Source organism: Chroicocephalus ridibundus, chromosome 1 (assembly GCF_963924245.1).
Source record: "Chroicocephalus ridibundus chromosome 1, bChrRid1.1, whole genome shotgun sequence".
Taxonomy (NCBI): Eukaryota; Metazoa; Chordata; class Aves; order Charadriiformes; family Laridae; genus Chroicocephalus; species Chroicocephalus ridibundus.
Window position 1 is genome coordinate 36,170,451 of NC_086284.1, and position 21,501 is coordinate 36,191,951.

A 21,501-nucleotide genomic window follows, 5' to 3' on the forward strand; every position below is an offset into this window, starting at 1 on the left:
AGCCCCAAACAGGGTCTGTATCATAATAGCATATCACACCCTATTCTGTCTTCTAAACTAAAGATTACACTTCCCAAGTCAAAGGTTTTCCTTGGAAGAAACGATCCTTTTCTTAGTTGAATGCATAATTTTCCTCTGAGAAACAAACTAGATGGAACTTTGTTGACTAACTGTAGTAGGGCCACTTCAGTTTGCAGGAAAAGTGGTAGCTAGTGCAACCCTTAGGTAAGTCCCTCTCATAGTTCAACAACAGCAGCACAAAAAGGCATCATGAGTGCTGGCTCTGTGCTACCTAAGCCCAAGATGCTTCTGCCAGGAACATCTGGACCCCATCCTCTGTTTTATCTCTCCTTCTGGTTCTATGATTCTATGATTCTGGGAGATGGTCCATTGAAGGCACATACTAAACCTGAAAAAAGGTTTGAAGCCTCACCAAAGAGTAGGGTTCCTTCACTTCACCCCCATCCTTGTCACCTTTCAAGAGAATTAGGAAGGCTGATGTGCTGTTCAAGGGGTCCAAGCATAACGTAAGATCACTGGTGCCCTGTCTAAGGCTGGAGAAGCAGGATGAAGAGTCTTAATTGTTCCTTGCTTGTTTCAGGTAGAAACCCATTTTTTTAAGCTGTTGCTAAAAGAATAAAAGTTCCCCAGGGAATGGAGGAGTAGAACAGCCAGTTAGCATGTCTATTTATCTGCCAAGCTTAAGTAGACATACTGATGCACATTGAAGACTCTAAAATGGGAGTGAATGGACCAAAGTAGTACTTCTACAGCTACAGTTGATTTAGAGATGGGAGAGAAAGCAGAAACACTGGCTTTGTTCAAGTCATTTTCCTTCAAAACAAAAATAAAGCTGGTCAGCAAAAAAAACAGCATGTTAGTAGAGTGGAGCATTTCAGATGTGGGCCACGCAGTGATGCTCTTAATCCCACATTAAAGTCTGGGAATCTGGCAAAGCGTTCTGGCTTTGGACACATCACTACACCAGGTGCCTTTAAAAATCCCAGCCTAAATCATCGCCATGGCCAGATGGGAACAGTTTTATGTTGTCTTTTGTATGCCATTTCTGGACTGTTCCTACCACAGATCTGCCTTTCCTCCTATCACTTACATCAACACATAGTTCAGAAAAAGCAACCTGGATTTTTTAATTTTTGTTTTAAAGCTAGGATACATTTTAAAGCTTTAACATGGACAGGAATACACCGTGTGCACCTTGTGGGACTTAATCTACATGAATTTCTAGATGAAATTAGGACAAAGGGAAATAATACAGGTTAATACCAGTTTAATATATCCACCAGCGACAGAGTAAGACCCCAACAGAAAGTGGTGTTCAGAGAGGAGCTAGCAGTTCTCTGACGTCTCTTTTCCTGGGATTTTTATGTCTGTACAATCCATCTCATTCACACCAAGAGGAACCCTTTCAACTGAGATGCTCTTTCTAGCTGAGACTGTCCTAGGGGACCTCTCACCGGCACAGTCCAGGAAGAGAGGTAAAACCTGACTTCTTCTTGGGTAATGTGACCTGGATGACAGGTGGGGGAAATGAAAATAAATCTGTTGTCAGTTGAATACACACGTGCGGTCCATAGCTGCTGTCCCAGTGGTGGCAAGGCCACATACCCCTAAAAGCTTTGAAGAGGCTGTGCAGGAGAAGCCTCCTGCAGTACCTAATAGCTAGCTTAACCACAGACGCAGCAGCACTAGTCAAGGCAGCAGAAGGTTGTAAAACTGACTGGCTTTTGCCAATGTGAATGATGGGGTCTGAAGGTACCATTCGCAATTAAAAGCTGGAGCTGCTGAGCCTTCTGTTGGCAGTCGGCTTCTCACGGTGACTCTGCACTGCTTCTGCTGGGACTCGTGAGAGCAGCAGCAATCCTGTCTGATAAATCAGGGTTATGGGCTCAGCCAGGAGAAGGAAACTGGTTGCATTCGGCATTTCTCCCTTTCTTCATCCTAGAAATCTAAATGGTGCAACCAATGTTGCGTTTGTCCTACAATAATCTTTAATCGTCTGGGGCCTAATCATCCCCGGGTATTCATTGAGCTCACGCAATGCTTGGAAATGCCATTACGTATCTCCAAGAGGTGCTGCTGGTGTTGCTCTCTTTCAGGAAAACTCTGCAGCCCTACTTTAACAGAGCCACAAAGCCCAGGATTCCCAGCTTTCAAGGAGCTGCAGAGTAAGAAGACAAAAGACATAGGACTTTCTTTACAATGAGGGTGGTGAGACACTGGCACAGGCTGCCCAGAGAGGTGATGGAGGCCCCATCCCTGGACAAGTTCAAGGCCAGGCTTGATGAGGCTCTGAGCAACCTGATCTCGTTGAAGATGTCCCTGCTTACTGCAGGGGGGTTGGCCTAGATGACCTTTAAAGGTCCCTTCCAACCCAACACGTTCTATGATTCTATGATTCTATGGTAATGGCTGACTAAAGGCTATGGCTACCGGGCAAGTTGGTGGATAGGACCAATAGCCCGTTGGAACACTTACTCTCTGGCTGTCTGCATTTAACACTTCTGCCTGCAGAAAGGGACAGGCACTTTCTCAGTGAAGAAATCCACATAAAAAGCAGGAAGCGTGTTGTCTGTACCTGTCGGTGTGATCATACTCTCTGCTGGGATCGGCACAGTTCAATAGCCGTAAGCTTCCTGAGATCCTCCTAGCCTCGTTGTGTGCGTTTGTGTGTGTGTGAGCGGTGGCTGCACAGCCCGTAAACCCCTTCTCATAAGACCCTCCAACCCCAGCCTTGTCCTCCAGGCTCTGATTGCTTTAGGTTAGTGATGCGCGTAACAACGCCAGCAGGCACTTACCCGATGAGCTCTGCCGCTGGAGGTTGCGCTCATATCGGTGGTACAGTATTTCCCTCACAGGTTTGCTGTCATAAAGCTTCATGGTGCTGTAGAGATAACATTTCTGCCCTCGCTTCAGGACCCGGCAGAGAAAGGCTGCACATAGCAATTTGTGAACAATAGGACTGAATTTGCATCTGATTCAAAAGTAATTTCACGTGGCTTTGAAAGGGTTTGTTCTTTTGGGTTTTTTTCTTCTTCCACTGTTCTCTTGCAGGGAGATTTTATTAAATGAAGCAGGGAATAAAAACAACGAAAACTATGGAGTGAGGGTTATATTGGAACATTTTAACCATTTAAAACCATTAAGAGCATATTTCTGTGATGCGATGCTTGTTATAGACCCCCTTTGTTACCTCCAAAAGGATTGGTACTTATGGGTGGCTGATGGCAACAGACAGAAAAATGGCAGCTCAAAGCCTCAACGTGTAGAGTCATGCCAGTGCAGCTCTACACCTGCTGGGGACTAAGAGTCCAAGGATGGGGACAGGAAGAAAGAACCAGTAAAGCATTTTTGCCAATATTTATTAGTGTTAGTAAAGCTGAGGGTTCCTTGAATTCATTTGTTGACTTCTACGGGCGAGCATGGTAACGACTGAGGCTTTGCTGGCTTACACTAGTTGGGAATACAATCTTGGGAAGTGTACACCAGATTTATAAATATTCTGTTAGTCTTGAACACTGAGCATAAATGGAAAAGATGCAAAAGGAGGAGAGGGATATTGAATTACACCAATAAAACCCTCCAGCTGGAAAAGCTCAAGGAATGTGTAGAGATTGCTTGGAGTCAGAAATTAGTTCATTAAAAGATGCACCAGAAGTAATGAGATAAGATAATGAAGGGATGAGTCTGTCTCCCTTTTTGCATCCTTAAAAATAATAATAATAATTAAAAAAAAAGACAAGTGGACGGGGGAGGGAAGGAGGACTTGTAGAAAGGGCAGGGTCCAGCCTGCATCTGCACCACTCTAGTAACAAAAGCCTTTTTGGACCTGAAGAATCACAGTAGCTCCATGAGATCCCCACTGGAACCATTTCCAATCACATCCACTGCATTGGCAAGGACCCAGAAATATGCAGTCCTCCTGTCTCCCCTTCTCTCAAAGCTCCTCTTCCATCATCTGCCTTTTCTCTCCATCTTGCACTCAGCTTTTCAGCCATCTTGAGACTGACTGTACTGCAGCCAGCAGGCTGAGGTGTTACGAGCCGTCCAGAGCTGCCCAGACTGGGAAAGATCTGTAAAAAAAGAGAGAGAGAGAGAGAGATAGGGATGACCAGGCCACACAGTTAACTGGGGAAGAGAGCCAGCAACCAGAGCGATAGCTGTTGTGGCTGACCTGCCAGCCCAAAGCATCCATCTGTGACTGACCATCTGCCTTGGATCCTGCAAGCATCAACAAAACATCATATTTTTCCCCAGCTCTGCTATCCTTTCTCTCCTCCTTCCTCTTATGTCTGCCCACGACTGGCCACAAACAGGGAAAACAGCATCTCAGAGCAGAATAGAAGTAACTGTGGCCTCTCATTTGCCGGGATGGTTTGACCAGGAGGTGATATCCGTACACCAGCACGCAGAGCTGCACAGGCTTAATTCATCAGGTAACCTCCATCCCCAGGAGGTAACCTCCACCCAGCACCAGCTACTTATGACAGCATCTGGTAGGACTTATTATCAGGACATGGCAGGACATAGGACAATTACGATGAGAGATGACAGAAAGGTCACTGAAAGGAAAGGTGGAGTTCTTACTTAAGCGAACGGGAAAAACTGCTTGTTTTGAGCTTTGTAGCGTTGAATCCTGATATTTTAAACTGTGTTCTATTATTTTGCTTGGAAATAAGGGCAGCATGGACATAGGAGTCACTGCTGAGGAGAGCAGAGTGGCTTCATTTTGAGGAGGAATATAAATAGAGGAGAAGCCAAAGAAGGCTGGAAAGACAGAGACAAAGCAGAGTCCATTTAAAGCAAGGTGTTCCTACCTGATTTCAGCCCAGTGTGTATTCAAAGCTTCTTGTGGCACTTAGCAAATACTGCCCACTGAGAAAGACTCTGATGAGCGTTTCTCCCCTGCTTCTTTGTTAGTGAAACTGCTCCTAATGGCTACAGCAGCGCTTGTTGCTGCTTAATGCATGAAGCCTGCTGTGTTTGCCCACACAGCCACCCAAGCTGGCAGCATTAAATTCACAGCGCTGTGCTTTGAGTTACCTTGCAGAATGAAAGACTTCGTATATAAAACAAACTCTATTCAGCTCTGACTCACTCTCTCGCTTTTCCACGGGAGACAGTATTAATATTAAATTCTCTTTCTCCCCAGGAACAGGATCGTTTCTGTTCTGTTGACAAATATCCTAGCAACATAGAGGTAGAGGAAGAGGAGACAGAACGTGTGACAGAGAGCTCTGGGAGCTGATCTACATGTTTTGCCCAACCTCAGCCATCGCGCCACTGTGTCTTTCGGATGACCACATCTTCTCTGTTTTGCAATGCATCTGGCTGCTCTGATTCCCCCTGTGAAACCCCTGCCCAGCCTTCAAAAACCACCTCTGCGTGGACGCAGAGGGCTGCTGAGAGCTTGAGTGCAAATGAGTAGCATCACGCATCCTGTTTTGGGAAGCAGAACATGTCCATGCTATGAAAACCAGACAGCAAACAGACATCTTCATAAAGGCAGAAAGAACAGACCCAGGAAAACCCTATGAAAATGTTTTGTGATTCAAACAAGCCAACTTCAGCTGTGCTAATAAGGCAGAGGCAGAACATTTCATTTAAGTTCTAATGAAATGGAATTACAGTGTCCCACTGATTTTCATCAGGGGGTTGTGGGCTATGAAGTCTGTTGAAAATCTTGAAAATCCAAAAATCACATTTTCACATGTGATGCCTGAACCCTTGTAACTTTCTGTACTAATTTACTACAAATACAGTATCAAATGAGGGAGTGAGACTGTAACTTTCCAATAAGTATTGTAAGGTATGCATAGAAATAAAATTTTTAATTCACAATCTGAAACCCTACCGCTGAGAATTAATTCTATCGAGTCGAGAAAAACGCAGACAACACGTCTTGTGCATCTGCATGAATATTTGGAATATGGCTGTTCACAAAGAGCTGACAAGCCAAGGATTGTTTGTCAAAAGTGTGCAGTGAGTAGTAACAGATAATGAATGCATTTGGGACGATCACGGTTAATTCACAGATTATTCAAGAACGAAACAAAAAGAGGTGATGAAATGTATCGGCACCTGTAGGAATTATGTATCTAGCTGCAGTGGCGAGACTGCTTTTTTTGCAAATGGCAAGCACTCAGAAAGGACGTCTTTTACAAATATTTAGTGCTGAGGCTGAAGAGTGGGTAGAAAATTCTGGTCGCTTGTTCTGCAGGATTCGCACAATAATCCTCATCCACTGTTGCTCATCGCAAAAGACAGAGAGCACATCTTGCAGTGTATTATTTGGAAGATGAAGCAGCTTTCTGAATTCAAGTGCTCGTCTAGAAAGAGTTCCCTGATGTGATTTTAGATCTCATTCTCCCGTGCTGTCTGTAAGAGGCATCTACCATGCTTGGGGACACGTCCCAAAGTGGACTTCCAAGAGAGCATCCCAAAAAGCTGCTGGAGGTTTAGACCTCGGTGTTTGCTGAGCAAGCTCTTGAAAACCACCCACACCACCCGTCTTAGGGAAGACCTGGATTCCAGTCTGTGGTGTCTGTAAAAAGCATGTCCTCATCAAAACAAATCCCACCCCCAATTGAGAGTCAAGAGTAATTTTAAGGAACAGATTTCTCTGAGCCTAGTGGTGTATTTGTAGCCTGTGTTTGTGTAGAGGAAGAGGTTATTTTGGCCCCTTTACTAAATATTTGTATTTTAAATAAGTGCATCAGTGCAAATGTGCACTATGCGTCAGTGCTTTTTTAAGGGAGAGGGGGAGCTATTTGTTTTATATGAGGATGTTTGAACAGGATTTAAGAAATGGGTAAGAGCCTATGTAAATTTAACAGAGCTTGAAAAGCTTCTCCGCTCTTTCCCATAGCATTGTTTTACCAGCAGACCTCAATATTGGCATTATGTGAAAATCCTCTCCCAAAGGGACAGTTTATGCAAAGTCTCCGTCGGGTGTTGCCCTGTGGCTGACGCAGGGATGAGCAGGCACCTATCCACATCATGGTACACGCAAAAAAATTACATAAATTAAACCTCCACGCACACACCTCTCTGTCCTCAGAAAACAACTTTACAGTGCCAGCAGAAATGCTGGGGTGATGGCTGTGTCCCATGCTGCCTCCCCTTCTGAGACAGGAATTTGCCCTCCACATCCACGTGGCTTCTCGATGAATTGTTCAGATTAAGGGCCTGATACACAAAGTCACTTAAAGCGATGTACACAAAGGTATTGGGAAGAGCAGATGGCATCCACTTGTGTTTGAGGACAAGTATTTGCACAACAAGAGCTTTCAGGTGTAATACTGGAAGTGGTTTCATTTTCCAGAACAAAGAACCATGCAAAAGCTGGCCTGACATAAATATCTCAAGGACAGAGATTTGTCTCCTTACACGGAGGAAGGAATAACAGGGAAGAAGAGCACAAGGTCATAAAAGTGGGATCTATGTCTTCTTCTGTTACATCTTTTTCTTCGGTCCCTCTCAGTTTATTAGTAAGGTAGTGGGGTTTGATATTCTTTGCATATTTTTAATAGCTCTGCGTAGCTGTTACGCATATGTGCATGAGTCTGCATAAATGTGCACAAACATGTATCTACACATTTATACATGCACTTTCATAAGTGTGTGTGTGTGCGCGTTATATATAGAGACACATTTACACATACCTGCAACTCTTTGTCCTGTAGAGGCATCAGGGTTTTTTTGTATTTATTCCTTAAGCCTTCTCTATCTCTTGACTGGTATGGATGCAAGTTTTCCACACAGCAGATATGATTTCAACATCTTTTACGCAAGTGTCAATCCACAGCCACTGCAATGATTGAAATTAAATCACTCTGGGGGTTTCTTGTGGCACAGTGAAGATGAAAACATGGGCAAACTGGGACAGTTTTTGCGTCTGTTGCCAGCACAGACCCACTTTGCAGTTACTAAGGCAGAAAATCTGAGGGGTATTTTTTTGTAAATGTAAAATGAATTTAATGTTATCTTGACCTTTTCAGAAAATTACTGAGGGGAAAGCAGAGGTTAGAGACACTCTGCGTGTGACCTTGCCCCAGCACAAGCTTCCCTCTTGCAAATCTCTGCAAACTGTCATTAGGTCCTATGATTTATCTGTCCAAAGTAGATCCTGTGGTTTATCTGAGCCTATCTCTCAAACCCAGAAGCCAAGCAATTTCCATGACAGGGACTCCCTGCATGAGGACGGGTTGCTTTAAGGGTCACAGGGGATGCCAAGAGAAGGTGGAGACTTCCCCTGTGTGTTGCTGAAGTTCTATATGAGGAGAAACATATGACAGCCAGCCAAGGCAGAGCCAATTGTGCAATCAGCTTGGCTTGACTAGCCTTTGGTGGCATGACACTGTATCAGGGTAGAGGAACCACAACCTCTCTGTTGCACCCTGTCCCATCTCGGAGGAGAAAGGCTATGCAACGTGCTGGCCGTTTCTGTTGCAGACCCACGAGCAGCCCTATAGCTGATCCCACCGCTGGGGATGATCCGAGATCCCAAAGCACTCCCAAGAGCTGAAATTGTAATGCTGTGAATCTCCTCTGAGGAAGCAGAAAAGAGAGAACGGGGGGAAGAGAATATTTATCGTACCTTCCTCCTCTTTTTTTTTGTCTGGACTCGTGCCAAGCACATCTGGCCGTAGAGAGGGGAAATGTGGTTTCCACAAGATGAAACTTTGAATGGATACAAGCAGTTTCTAAGGAGACCTGCTCTATAATTGTAAAGGAAATTACAAGCTGAATCATCCGTGGTTTGGGGAGAGAAATCAATGATATTTTGTAAGTTGAACCCAACTGTGCTGACTACTTACCAAGAAGAAAACTGGAAAGAAATCAATTCCAAGAACTTTCAACAAAAATCCATCTTAATTCAAGTCTGACAGATCTGTTTTGTTCTCCTTCTCCAAAGCAACGTGATGCACCAGCCTGAATTCCCTATTACTATTGCAGAGACAGGCCTTCCCCAGCAAAGATGGACTAATAAACTATGCTCCAGGCTTGCCAAACCACTTGCTGCCGAGTCTTGGGAATGCGCAAAGACTCGCACACCTTTCAGGGCACCTGCTGAACCTGCTGGTGTCTCTCCAGAGGGCAGATCCAAAGCAGAATCCACAAACGGTGATGCATTGCACCATGCATTGAAATGGATTGCTGAAGCACAGCTGCACCCACTGGACCCTGTAACGACAGCGGCAAACTAATTCGGCCTGTAACCTAAATGGCATCTGACTACTAAATTAGTGCGCTTCATATGCTGATGCTTTACACATTTTAACTTTTTTTTTTTTTTGGAAGGCAAGGGGGGAAAAAAAGCGAGATCCTGAATATCTACTAGCATTTGCCCTTCATTTTGTAGTTTTAATTTACTGAATGTCCCTGTGAAATGCTGAACTCAGCTTAGTTAAATCAGAAGAGATAATAGGGAGATAATACTCTATCTTCTGGAAAGATGAGTGAGACTTTCCTTTTGCGTTTCTTCTATGTTTCTTTCTGGTGCTGAGAACTCCACAGTCAAACATTGCAATGCCTTGTTCTTATTCCGATTTCTTTGCCAGACTTAATCCTGCACGTAGTGTAATTCCAGATCTGCCTCACTAAGACTCATTCACAAAACAGACCTGCCAAAATCTGTGTCAGAAAGGCTGAATTAGTTACAAAGGTTGCTGTTACTTACTCAAAAGAGAATGGACCCAAGGTACTGGTTTCTTCAAAACAAAAGTATCCATAATTTCTTCTCTACTTCCCACAGTTGTCTTTCTTGCACCTGACTCTTTTTTTCTCTCTTTCTGCTTCTCCTCTTGTGTATCAGTGGTGACCAAAAGCACTTGATACTCCAGCTCAGTGCTGCTGGTGAGGTTAATTGCACTCTGCCTCGCCACAAGACACAGTCAAGTAGAAACAAACCAAATCCCGTTTGGAACTTGGACCTTCTGGAGCTTCTGTTCCTTTCTCATGTCATCCTGCCTTCTTTATTAAGTCAAGGGTTTTGAATATAGGACCTATTTTCCTTCTGTGGCAAAATAAGGTATATATAATACACCAGTGAAGAGAAGTCAAGGAGGTTCCTGGGGATCTTTGGCTGTAACAGGACACAAAACTGAGGGGTTATAGTTGAGGGGTTTCTCCCTCTGCTTCCCACATGACACACAGCATGATGCCTACCAGACTAGGCCTTTCTCTGTGATTTATCCAACCCCTTGTGAATAGTGAACCCTTTTCCAACCTCACAAGACATACTTGCTAAAAGACCTTCTGACTTCACCTTGCTACCTGCTCAGATTGTATCAGGTGAGCCCTGTAACTTGAAGCCCTGTTCCAAAAATACTTGCTGTAACTTTCAGAAGCCAAACTCCAATGTTTCCATAAATGTTTGCCTTGAGGTACCATACTCCTTTTAAGCCGTGCCTAGAAGGGTGTACAAAATTTAAATGCCGCGGGATGGTGAAGAGAAGAGTTTTCCCCGGAGCCTAAAGACCAGTACAATACATAGTCTTGCTTCAAGGTATGGATCAGAGTATGCTTCCCTCCCAAATGCAAAGGCAAACTCTTGAGGACCCAGTCTGTTTGGACAGTCTCCAAGTGGAGAACTGTCCCTGTCTATTCCATGCCCAAGCTAGCTGGGGACACAACAAAGAAGGACTGTAAGTAGGATCCTTTTGGACAAGTTCTTCTGATCTCTCCATTTCTGCTCACTTGTCTTCTTTTACTTCTTCTTTTCAGTGTAAGGTTCATTTTTCCTGAATTAAGCTGTCAAAAATGTGGAGGGACCTAGGCTGTGCTGTTCAGTAGGGCCCTCCAGGGACAGACAGACAGTTCATCCTACTCCCCCCAGTGTCTTTCTTACACTGGGTATATGAGTCTGGAGATAGCTCCTGTTCTCTACTGGCTGTACAGAAAGCCCATGTAATTTCTTCCACTACAGGCCCAACTTACAATTGCAGAATAGCTGCTTGCGTCCCACTGTTAAGGTTTTTGATTTTTTTTGAGCAACCCCTCTCTCTGTTCCTCTCTTTTTTCATCTGTGATTTCCCTGCCTTTGAAAATGCAAGCTTTCCATGGATTTCCCTTTCACTTCACATTTCCACTTCTGTTAGATATCCCCTTCTTGGACTTTCTTTTGCGGCCCTGTACCTTTCCAACCCTCAATCATTTGTTCCACATTTGGCTTTGCTTACCTCTTATTCACAAAGTTCTAGCCATTTCACATCTCCTATGTTTAACCCTTTCTACTGTGCAGAAAACCTGCTGGACTTGAAAGAGCAGAAGGTCACCTAACTAGCATTGCCAGTGCAGACGAGAATGAATTCCTTCGTAAACTTGCTCAGGGACAGAAGGAAACACAGTTCTGGGTGCGGGGGAGCTTACGAAAAGGCGAGTGTTCCATGCCCAGAAATGAAAAAACAAACATCAGCTTAAAGGACTTTATGACTCAATTGATAGAAAAATTCTACTATAAAAAATGCTTTTGCTTTCAAGTAAATAGTCTCCCTTTGTAGCCATGGAAATTTTTTTCAGTCTCAGCAAAACTAAGGAGTGATCAAAAACTTATGGTTTTTTTTATCTTTCAGTGGTTTTGTGGGGTGGGAATGGGGGAAGGAGAGAGCTTTAGGAAAAAAAAAAATTGAAGTGATAAACTCTGATCAAAATCATATTCCATTTATATCATCTAAAGAAGGAAAGTTGAGGTACAAAGTTCAAAGGAGAAGCTGGACTGTGGATAATAAGTTCTCTATTTAATCTCTGTTTGTCAGAGTGTCAGGTCACTAGACTAGTCTTGTGTTATAAAAAGCTTGCATTAATATTTTCTTTCAGATTCTTCTAATGAATTCATTTGGTATGTCTTCTTACTTACAAGTATTCCAGCCAATGAATCTACCGGAGCTATTTCTAATACGGTGAATTTAGAATTAACATTGTAGAATAGTAAAAGCAAGTGAATTTCAGATTTGTAAGTGCATGTTAGAAGTAGAAACTTGATTCTGTAAGTTTTACCTATGTAACAGGGCACAACAATGACCTGCGTGTCCACCCTGAATGTCTCAAATTCTAAATGTCACCTACCTGCAATGAATTACTCATGAGTGCTGTAGTCTATTCTGAATAAAAATATATTCAAGAAAATTACAATTTATTTGAGGACAACTCACGAAGAGAGGATGAGGTGAAATTAATGTAATATGGAATTAAAAATGAATTATTCATGTAGCTCTACAGGACATCGATATCCCCACAAGCAATAACTGTATCGACATCCATGTAGAAGAGGGCCCCCATTCAGTCCTTCTTCCATCCCAGCAAATATAAGTATAGCAAGCTGCTTTCAGAATTTAATAGCAACCTGCAGTTTCTGTTAAGCTTCTGGAGTTATATTTTTGCCTGCAGGGGTCATTTTTGAAATGGAGTGATGGACCTCTGACAACCTTCGTCCACAGGCCTCTGTTATCCCTTTTCAGAGCTGCTGGAGGACTAGTTTACTGCCTGTTTAACATAAAAATTTGCCTGACCCTGAATATTGGAGTTAAGAAAAACCTGGGATGATTTATGATTCACATAGTTTACCTTTCTCTTGAACCTCTGCTAGCCCTCTGGGATGAGTATTTCCAGGATTAGCTAGAGAAAACATCATCTTATTAAAATGTTGCCCAAAGCCGCAATGTACATACTATGGAAACACAAATTAAAAGAAAATTGGATTTCCAGAGACTGAGCTGAGATTGAATGATTTCATGTCAGGAGTGAAACAGTTCCCTTTTCACATCTCCTTGTTTTCCTTTGTGGTCTCTCTTTGTCTTTGTTTCCAGGCAGGGGTGAATGGGACCGATCGCCCTGCCGTGAGAAGCTACCATTCATCTGTGTTTACAAACCAAAACTGATGCACCTTTAACCTGTCGCTGAACCACTGATGAAACCTGACTGGCTGCTGCGGGACTTGAAACAGAGTTCAGCTGCAGTCCATTAGTGCAGAAAAATCTTTTGCATGGAAAAATCAAGATCTTATACTAAAAAAGCAGAGCTATTATAGCATGACACTTTTCTGTTCCGTTTGCATTATTGTGGCAGTGTTCTTGTAGACTATGTTTAAAATGATGCTATAAAAATAAATTCTGATTAGATTTGAATGCTTGATGAAATCAGCATACCATTTAGATTTTCCACAGGGTGTTCAAGAATATTCATAAGAGCTCTTTAATTATTAAATAATTACAAATCACTCATTAAAACATTATTCATTTCACCATTTAATCATGCCAAGTCATACATTTTAAACCCTAGAATTTTTCCTTTCTTAGTGCCAGATAGATTCAAGGAAAGTTAATTGAATGTTTTTAATATTTAAGTAGTTAAATGGCTAGTTCAATAAACTGCAATAGAGCTATAAGCTGAGGCCCAAATCACAGGGAGAATTCACGAGTGCGTCATTGGGCCCAGGAGGTGGTGCACCACCGCATAGGATGACACTTTGTTAAATTAAGAAAAAACACCTTGCTGTAATGATTAGGTTTGTCTAAGTTCTCAATATGATACATGACTGTGTTCCCCAAAGGCAAACGTTTTCACTTTGTTCTCCTTATTTGTAAGTACTCCTATTGCTTTTGACTCCATCAGTTACTTGCAAACTCCTATTCCAAGGTACTGTCCCTCACTGTCCAAGAAGATAATTGAAAAAGCTTGGGCCAGGAATGCTTGCTTGACTCATCCGGGTGATGACAAAACACATCATTAGTTAGGAAGGATAAGGACACTAGCAAAAATTTAGTTAGCATTTCATAGAATCATAGAATTTCCTAGGTTGGAAGGGACCTTTCAGGTCATCGAGTCCAACCATCAACCTAACTCTGACAAAAAACATCACTAAACCATATCTCTAAGCATTATGTCTACCCGTCTTTTAAATACCTCCAGGGACAACAATTCCACTATTTCCCTGGGCAGCCTGTTCCAATGCTTGATAACCCTTACAGTGTAAAATTTTTTCCTAATATCCAATCTAAATGTCTCTTGGTGCAACTTGAGGCCTTTTCCTCTTGTCCTATCGCCTGCTACTTGGGAGAAGAGACCAACCGCCACCTCTCTACACCCTCCTTTCAAGTAGTTGTAGGGAGCGAGAAGGTCTCCCTTCAGCCTCCTTTTCCCCAGGCTGAACAACCCCAGCTCCCTCAGCCGCTCCTCAAAGACTTGTGCTTCAGACCCTTCAGCAGGTTTGTTGCCCTTCTCTGGACCCACTCCAGTACCTCACCATCTTTTTTGTGATGAGGAACCCAAAAATGGACACACAAAAATAGCTCAAGGTGGGGCCTCCCATTTCAGCCATCCCATTATCCAGCACAACCTCAGAGAATGATTACACCAATATAAACAGCAGCTGCCTTATTTACCTAGGTGTTCGCTATAAAGCAGGTATCATATTTCCTCATTCATGAGTAAACTGAGGATATGAACCAGCTAAGAGTAAGATTGGGTCAAGGGATTCCTGGGGATCGAACTCACCTGCTGTTAGAACAAACATCTAGTGTGGACAGCACATACCTTTTCACCTAGGCCACCTGAGGTGTGGTCCTGCCCAGGAGGACTGCCAAGGATCAGAGGGCACCGGACACAAGGCCACTCCAGAGACTCATCTTCCTGAGCACTGGGATAGCTGTGTTCCCTCAAAATCAATTACTTTCCCTGTAATTATCTCAAGCAATGCCAACCATACCAAGAAAAAGATAAGTTTTATACAAAACATATTTTTTTCCTGGCTGTTTTTTCAGTATTCTAGTAATGTCTGCAGTGGTTTTTTCAGGGTCACAAGGGAAGATGGCATCAGAGCTGGGGACAAAGTCAAGGAGGATATCATTCTCATTCTTCAAACCTTCTATCTACCAAGGAATGCAGTTTCCCAAATCAAAGTGACAGGATGAGTTCAAAGGGGAAGAAACAAACCGACCAGTTAATCCAAGCATCATTTCTACAAATGATACTACATCATATTGCCAGAGATGCGTCCCACTCCTTCACCTTATTTTTTGGCAGAATTGTTTTCCCTAGAGAGAGCAAAGGATTCTGTGTCCTTGAGGCAGAGTTATGAAGAGCCTTATTAGTCATTGAATGCAGTTCTTTTTCTTCCCCAGCAGGCTATTGCAGATGCAGTATCTGCAGAAATAGCCATGGAAAGGCTGACAAAATATCCATCTGCTTTACAAGGTCACGACACAGTGTGGCCACCAGTGTTCAGACAGTAAGAGAGTAAAGGCTACAGGCCTGCTGTGCCATGGAAAGACAGGTCAGAAAGGTGGACAACATTGCAAATATGCAGGTGTAGCAAAACAGAGGTCTGTGACACCGAGAAATTATAAATGTATTAATCAGAATAAAATTAATATTCATTTGCCTTCAACCCAAATATGTACAAAGATGCTGTAACTAACAACAGAATGTAAGTATTTTGTTACACTCAAGGCATGGGAAGGTGCAAGGTAGAAGCATTTTGCATAAGTATGTGAGCAACATGACTACCAAAGACGGGTGTAGTTGCAGGTAGTTGGAATCCACGTAACAGAAGTTGCCAGACAGAGGGTAAGACAAGTGCAAGGGACTGCAAATAGTCAGGGCACCCTGCCAAATACACCAGGAAGACGACTGGCAAAGCCAAAACCAAGATAAGTTACACGCGGAGCAGATGAGTTCTTTCTTTTTGAGAGCAGGAAATAGCATAAAACCATCAGGCATAAGCAAGAAAAAATCAAAGAAAAAAGAAGACAAGCCCACTTCGGTTCTGGCTTCTCTCATCAATGAACTCTCAGACCTGATTACCCAACCCTGACAACTAGGCACCACCAAAGACCACAGCCAACTATGAGCATCATCTCCCCAGTGTTGTGTGCTCACAGCTGACTTACGATATGGCCGTTAAAGACCAACAGTTCTGTACACACAGGGATGATGTTGAACAACGTGTGGGGCTCAGCCACGAGCACAAAGAGTGTTCTTAATGAATGGACTTAGTTAAAAGTTTAAAACTTCCCTGATCTGACACTCTTCTAAACACTCCCATGATGGCAATCCCTAATTCCCTAACTATATACACGCATTCAGTTTGTGTACCTGCAACACAAGTTTTCTGCAACAGTAGGAATTTCTTTGCGGGAAGTCCTGGCTAATCCTGAGGAGTGCACACGTGCTAAGAAAACTCAGGTGCTATAACCAATATTTTTCAAGATGGAAAGACTTTGCACAGCAAGGGGAGAAGAATGAATGGATTAGGGATTTCATAATGTAAACTCCATATCTTCAGCATCAATACATACCATACTACAGGATCTGTAGCCTAATCTGCATTCAGTGGATCACTGTTAAGCTATTTAAACTGAAGCAATTGCTTCAGTTAAGTTCCTAATGAATATTTGTTCACACCAGAGAAGCCTTATCACAGTTAGCAGTAACTCACAATTTAGCATATCTGTGGGCAAGGTCAGCAGAAATAGCAAGACCTTGGACAATGAACTCGAGTCTTGCCCCAGAATGAACATAGTCACTTTTTATCATTCACTGCTCCCGAAGAACTTTCAGAAAGTGAGCAAAACCGTATCTTGTTTACAAAAGGGCAGAAATGAGGTGCCGGAGCGGGTGTGATAAGTTTATGGCCTATTTTAACACTGCAGGACAGTGTCAGTGACTGGAGAGAGAGAAACCACAACTCGGCTTCCAGCCCTACAGCCTGGCCTTTCAGCCAGGCTGCCTCCTTCCAGAGCATGACAGCACCAATTGCCCAGTACCTCTGGGTGCCAAAAGACAGAGAAAAACTCACAGGGTGGAATATTTCATGCCAGCGCCTTTAGGCGTCCAAATGCTTTTGGAAATGTGATCCACAGGCACCCCAGCAGACTAACTTTGAAAACTTTCCCACATCCTATTTATGAGCAAAGGCCTTCCATTTTCAGACAATAAATTGAGTGTACTCCCCGAGCTTTACGTGTTTGGGAATACTTATTATTAACTCCTTTTCAAAAAGTAGTTAATTATTGTATTCCCAGCTTACATGAATGAATTTATCTATACATGGTGACCATGAACTAGAATCATTTTATTCATAATTTGTATTACGGTGGTGCCTAGAGGCCATAAGAAGGAAGGAGGCTTCATTATCCTAGGTGCGATCCATGCTGCCAAGAAGACATACTCTCTTGCCCTGAGAGTTTATAGCTTAATTTATGAAAAAGAGCCTCAAGGCTGATGAAGGAGAAAGGTTCTTAGAAGCTGTGACCTAATTTGCCGTTCTAATTTCCCATGCTCTCTTGCAATGATGATGACCTTGTTTTGAAGTGTCTGGGCTGTTTGTTCTTGTGTGGCAAAACACAACATGGAGGCATGGAGAGGGGAGCACCACTCTCCACAGAAGACATATTTGACCGGGTGTTCGTTAAATTGTCTACTCGCAGACAATTGGAGACAAATGTGAGACAATACAGCTGAGAGGGCCTCGCCAAACCATCTGAACTTTGTGGTAGCCCCATGCGACAGTTTTATTGCCATCAGTCAATCAACCAACATGTTTGGCCTGACTTGTGGGTTCTCTTCCCTCAGGCAGTCGATGACATTAGATTGGTGTCGTGTTAACACAGTTCTCTAAGTTATGCAAACAAAAGTTTAGTCCTGATTTGTGTAAGCGGCTACCACAACATGCGAGCAAAAGGGGTAAATACGAGTAATTAGGCATCGTGTTTGTTTTGTGATGGTGCGGTCCAGAACGAAACACCAAAACATATTCTGGAAAGAAAAGAAAATTGCAAGTACTCTTAGTATTTGATTGGTAAAAATGCCTCTCAGCTGGCATTCTGAACCGTCCTTCCACACAAAACTAACCATGACTGGACCTGTAACTTCACACTTATGCCAAGATTTAATAGTAGGACTAGAGGACATCAAATAACAGTAATAGGAAGGAAATTCAAAATAAACAAAAGGAAGTGGTTCTTCACAAATGGAATTCCTTGACAAAGGAATGGTAGATCCAGAAAGTATATATAGGTTCCAAGGAAGACTGAAAAGATTTGAGAAGTCCACTAAAGGTCAACAAACCCTGGTAAAGGCTCAGAAATTTTCTAACTTTAGAGAGAGTGGAAGCTGAAAAAGTATTAGGGGGAAACACTACAATTGCTTGCCCTCTCTTACACTCTTCCCTAAGCCTCCAGATCTCAGAAGCATTGGAATCAGTACACAGGACCAGAAGAACATTTGATTCGACCTGCCAGTTTTGTATTACATTTCATGTTCTTAACAAACATACCAAGATTATTTGGGGTTTTTTCTTTTGATGGGGTTTTTCTTTTTTTGTCTTCTTCCTCCCACTAACCAGGAGGGAAAAAGCATAGCTCTTCATATGAACATGTAATGTCAGATTTTGCATGGTATCTCATACGCAGACTACATGTCTACTTGCAGGTACATGGACAAGATTAAAGACCATCCTTGGATCACAGAAAAAAATGTATTAATTCTTTTCTGCCAGGTCAGAAATCTGCCTTCCGCTATTAAAAGTGCCTATCAGTGTTAAGGTAAATGCCATAGAATTTTAATAAAAAGTCCACCAGAGTCCACAAATGACATAGATCAAATGCATCTAATCCCGTATCACCATGCCGAAAGGATGAAACATTACCGCTCTCTTCATTTTGATCTGATAGGAAATATATAAAACCCTACTTTTCTTTTTCTACAGTAAGAAATCTATTTCTGGAACCACAGTTGGTTGTGCTAAAGGAAAAAAAAAATAAAGAATGCAGGTTAATTCAGCTTCCAAACCACTACAATACACCACAAAGCCCAGAGCTGCTTTACACACAGCATTCACCTCAAGAGACTCTAACAATTTTCTTCTTGCTTCTAGGTGATGATTAATACACAGGCTTCAAATACACAAAGGGGCAATAAAACACTCTATGCCATGCACACATATTGGATTGAATTCATCATTCCTTGAAGGTGTTGGAGGTGCTGCCAGCAGCTCTTCCTGGGAAACAGCACTTCTCCTCCTGAAATGTTATGTTCTGCTTGTGAAGGGGATACGTTATTAAAGGAAAAAAAAAAAACAAAACAACAAAAAACCCCAAATCCAGAAAGAAATACCATTGGACAATTTCGTTGGGCATTTAGTAGCCCAGAAATAAAATACTTGGTCAAAGAAGGTGTTCAGTCTCACTGGACAGGACCTGTGTATCCATAGAGAAATGCCTCTTCGAAGATGGCCCAGTGGAAAAGCAGACAGTAAAAAGAGAAACAAAGAGATTCCTGCTCAAAACTGCACAAAAGAAAGACCTGACCCCATTCATCTGGGAACCGAATCAGCAGGACCTCATATTGCTTTTCTTTTACTGCAAGGAGGCAGATGAACTGCACTAGTGTACAAGGGTGAGAAGATAAGTAGGTCTCTCTTGAGCTACCTCTCTAGGACATTGTTACACTAAATTATCACAGAAGTGTTTTCCACTCTTGCTAAACCTTCTCTGCTTTACAAAGTGGTCACTGTGCTGGGAGCCTGAGTGGCCAGAGATCAAGCCCATCTTCACCTGCTAGCGAGGAACCACCTATGACCACAGGCAATTAGTGCTGGTCCATGCAGATCACTGCCAGCGTTAAGCGTTAAGAGGTTGAACTCCTCCCCACCTCACTAGCTGACCCAGCTTTAACAGTATACCCAATGTTGGCAAGACAGGGAGGTCTTTTTTTTAGAAGTGAGAGATTGATCACGCAGGCAAAAGCATTTCTCACAAATTCAGATTTGTAGAAGAGCTCCTTTTCCCTGTGTCTGCTTCTCCCAGCATCATTATCAGAGTCGATGAGCTACAGGATGGTAGTGCCTTGGGACCCCAAGCTGACAAATCACAAATCTGCTGTGCCACATTTTGTGCAGACAAAATGAAAGCCTGAGTGTGTTTCACTTATTTAACCCTAGACATCTGCCTATGTTGTCATGTAGGGAGAGTCAGCCTACTCTCCCTCCCTAGGCTCTGAAAAATAATTGGCATGTTTAGGGAGCAATTCCTCTAACCACAGGCAGCCATCTACGCTAGGATTAAGTGAATCACACCTAGAAGCCCCCATTTCTCTGCAAAGGCTATGAACAGAGTGGAGGGCAGACAGCTCAGGTGTCGATAGATGCCTACGTGCAGGCAAATAGCACCATCATCTGCATTCTGAAGGGCTTTTGTCCACAAGGGAAACAATTTACTGGCGCAAATACTACCAATGATATTTTCCAAGGATTCTTGTTTTAAGTGCTTCTGTGTCCATTCAAACAAAAAATATCAAGTAATCTTACTGAGCTAAGGCTACAGAGACAGGTAAAGAAACAAAGCCAGATACTTTGAGGAAAAAGACAGCTCCCTTCACCCCCTTAGGTTCTTGGATAAAATGAAAATTCACTACTCAGATCAGCAGGAAGACAGCCACGGAGGTTAACCAGTCACCCTGCTCGGACAACAGCTGGGCAAAGTGGATTCCAGCTCTGTGGATGGACTGTGAAGAAGCCATGAGCGCAGCCCAAGCCCTGAGCACCACCAGCAAGGCAGAAGTCTTGACATGACGCAGGAGACAACGTACACTTACAAATCAGTGCCTTGGAAGAGACCAAGCCGACCCCTTTCATAAAGCCACGAGGCCCTTCCTGGTGAGCAAAGGCAGTTCTCTGGTGTCTCCTGAGCAGCTTAATGAGTACGAGATCTCTGCAGAGAGAAAATGTTTTCTGTTTTTCTTTCAAATATCGCAGAGAGTAGCTGCCATCCAAACCCCCTGTCTCAGCCTGAATCACAACCTGTGTTTTTCCTTCGGTACCTATTTTCCTCCAAGCTCATCATTTGCGTGTTTAGCTAATAATGCAAATCACCTTAAAAACACAGCAGTTTTGCTTCCCCTGCGTAAAGCATCCACATATTGGATAAAAAACATGGTTCATCTATTGAGCGAGGGAAGGTGATCAGCAGGATCAGCCTTTGAGTGAAACGAAGATGCTTTCCTTATTTCAGACCTATGTCCCTGCAATCAGCAGCTCATGCTTCAGCTCAGGGAAGGCAGCACCAAGACTGCTAGTAGAAACACTCAGGTTCAGACTGTGTGCTAATAGATTCAGGCAAAATATGCTTGTTAGTGTCTAATTAGTCAGCTCTGTATGCACACCGATGGCAGCTGAAAAGATGTGTTGTACTTTGAGATTCAGGAGCCTTCACCACAGGAAACAATATTTTATTATAATGTAGATTTCTGGATTACTTGCAACAGCCCTTAAAGTAGGACAGATCTTTTCATCACTCACTGCCATATCTAAGAAAAAAAGAGGGTAGAAAGAACTTTGTGAATAAATATTTTAATAGATGAACCAAGGAATTATTAATTCTCTGCTTCTCATGCAGAATATAAAGTGTATATAATTTCCAGGAGGAGGTGATTGATGGTGCAGCTCAGTGAGAAACTGTCTTCATTAGGTTGAAGCAGACGCGC

General features: G+C 42.9%; 1 pseudogene; it reads left to right on the forward strand.

Annotated features, from left to right (window-relative positions):
- Positions 1-9,506: 9,506 nt before the first annotated feature.
- LOC134510234 (C-type mannose receptor 2-like) lies at positions 9,507-12,910 on the forward strand (annotated as a pseudogene).
- Positions 12,911-21,501: the final 8,591 nt, after the last annotated feature.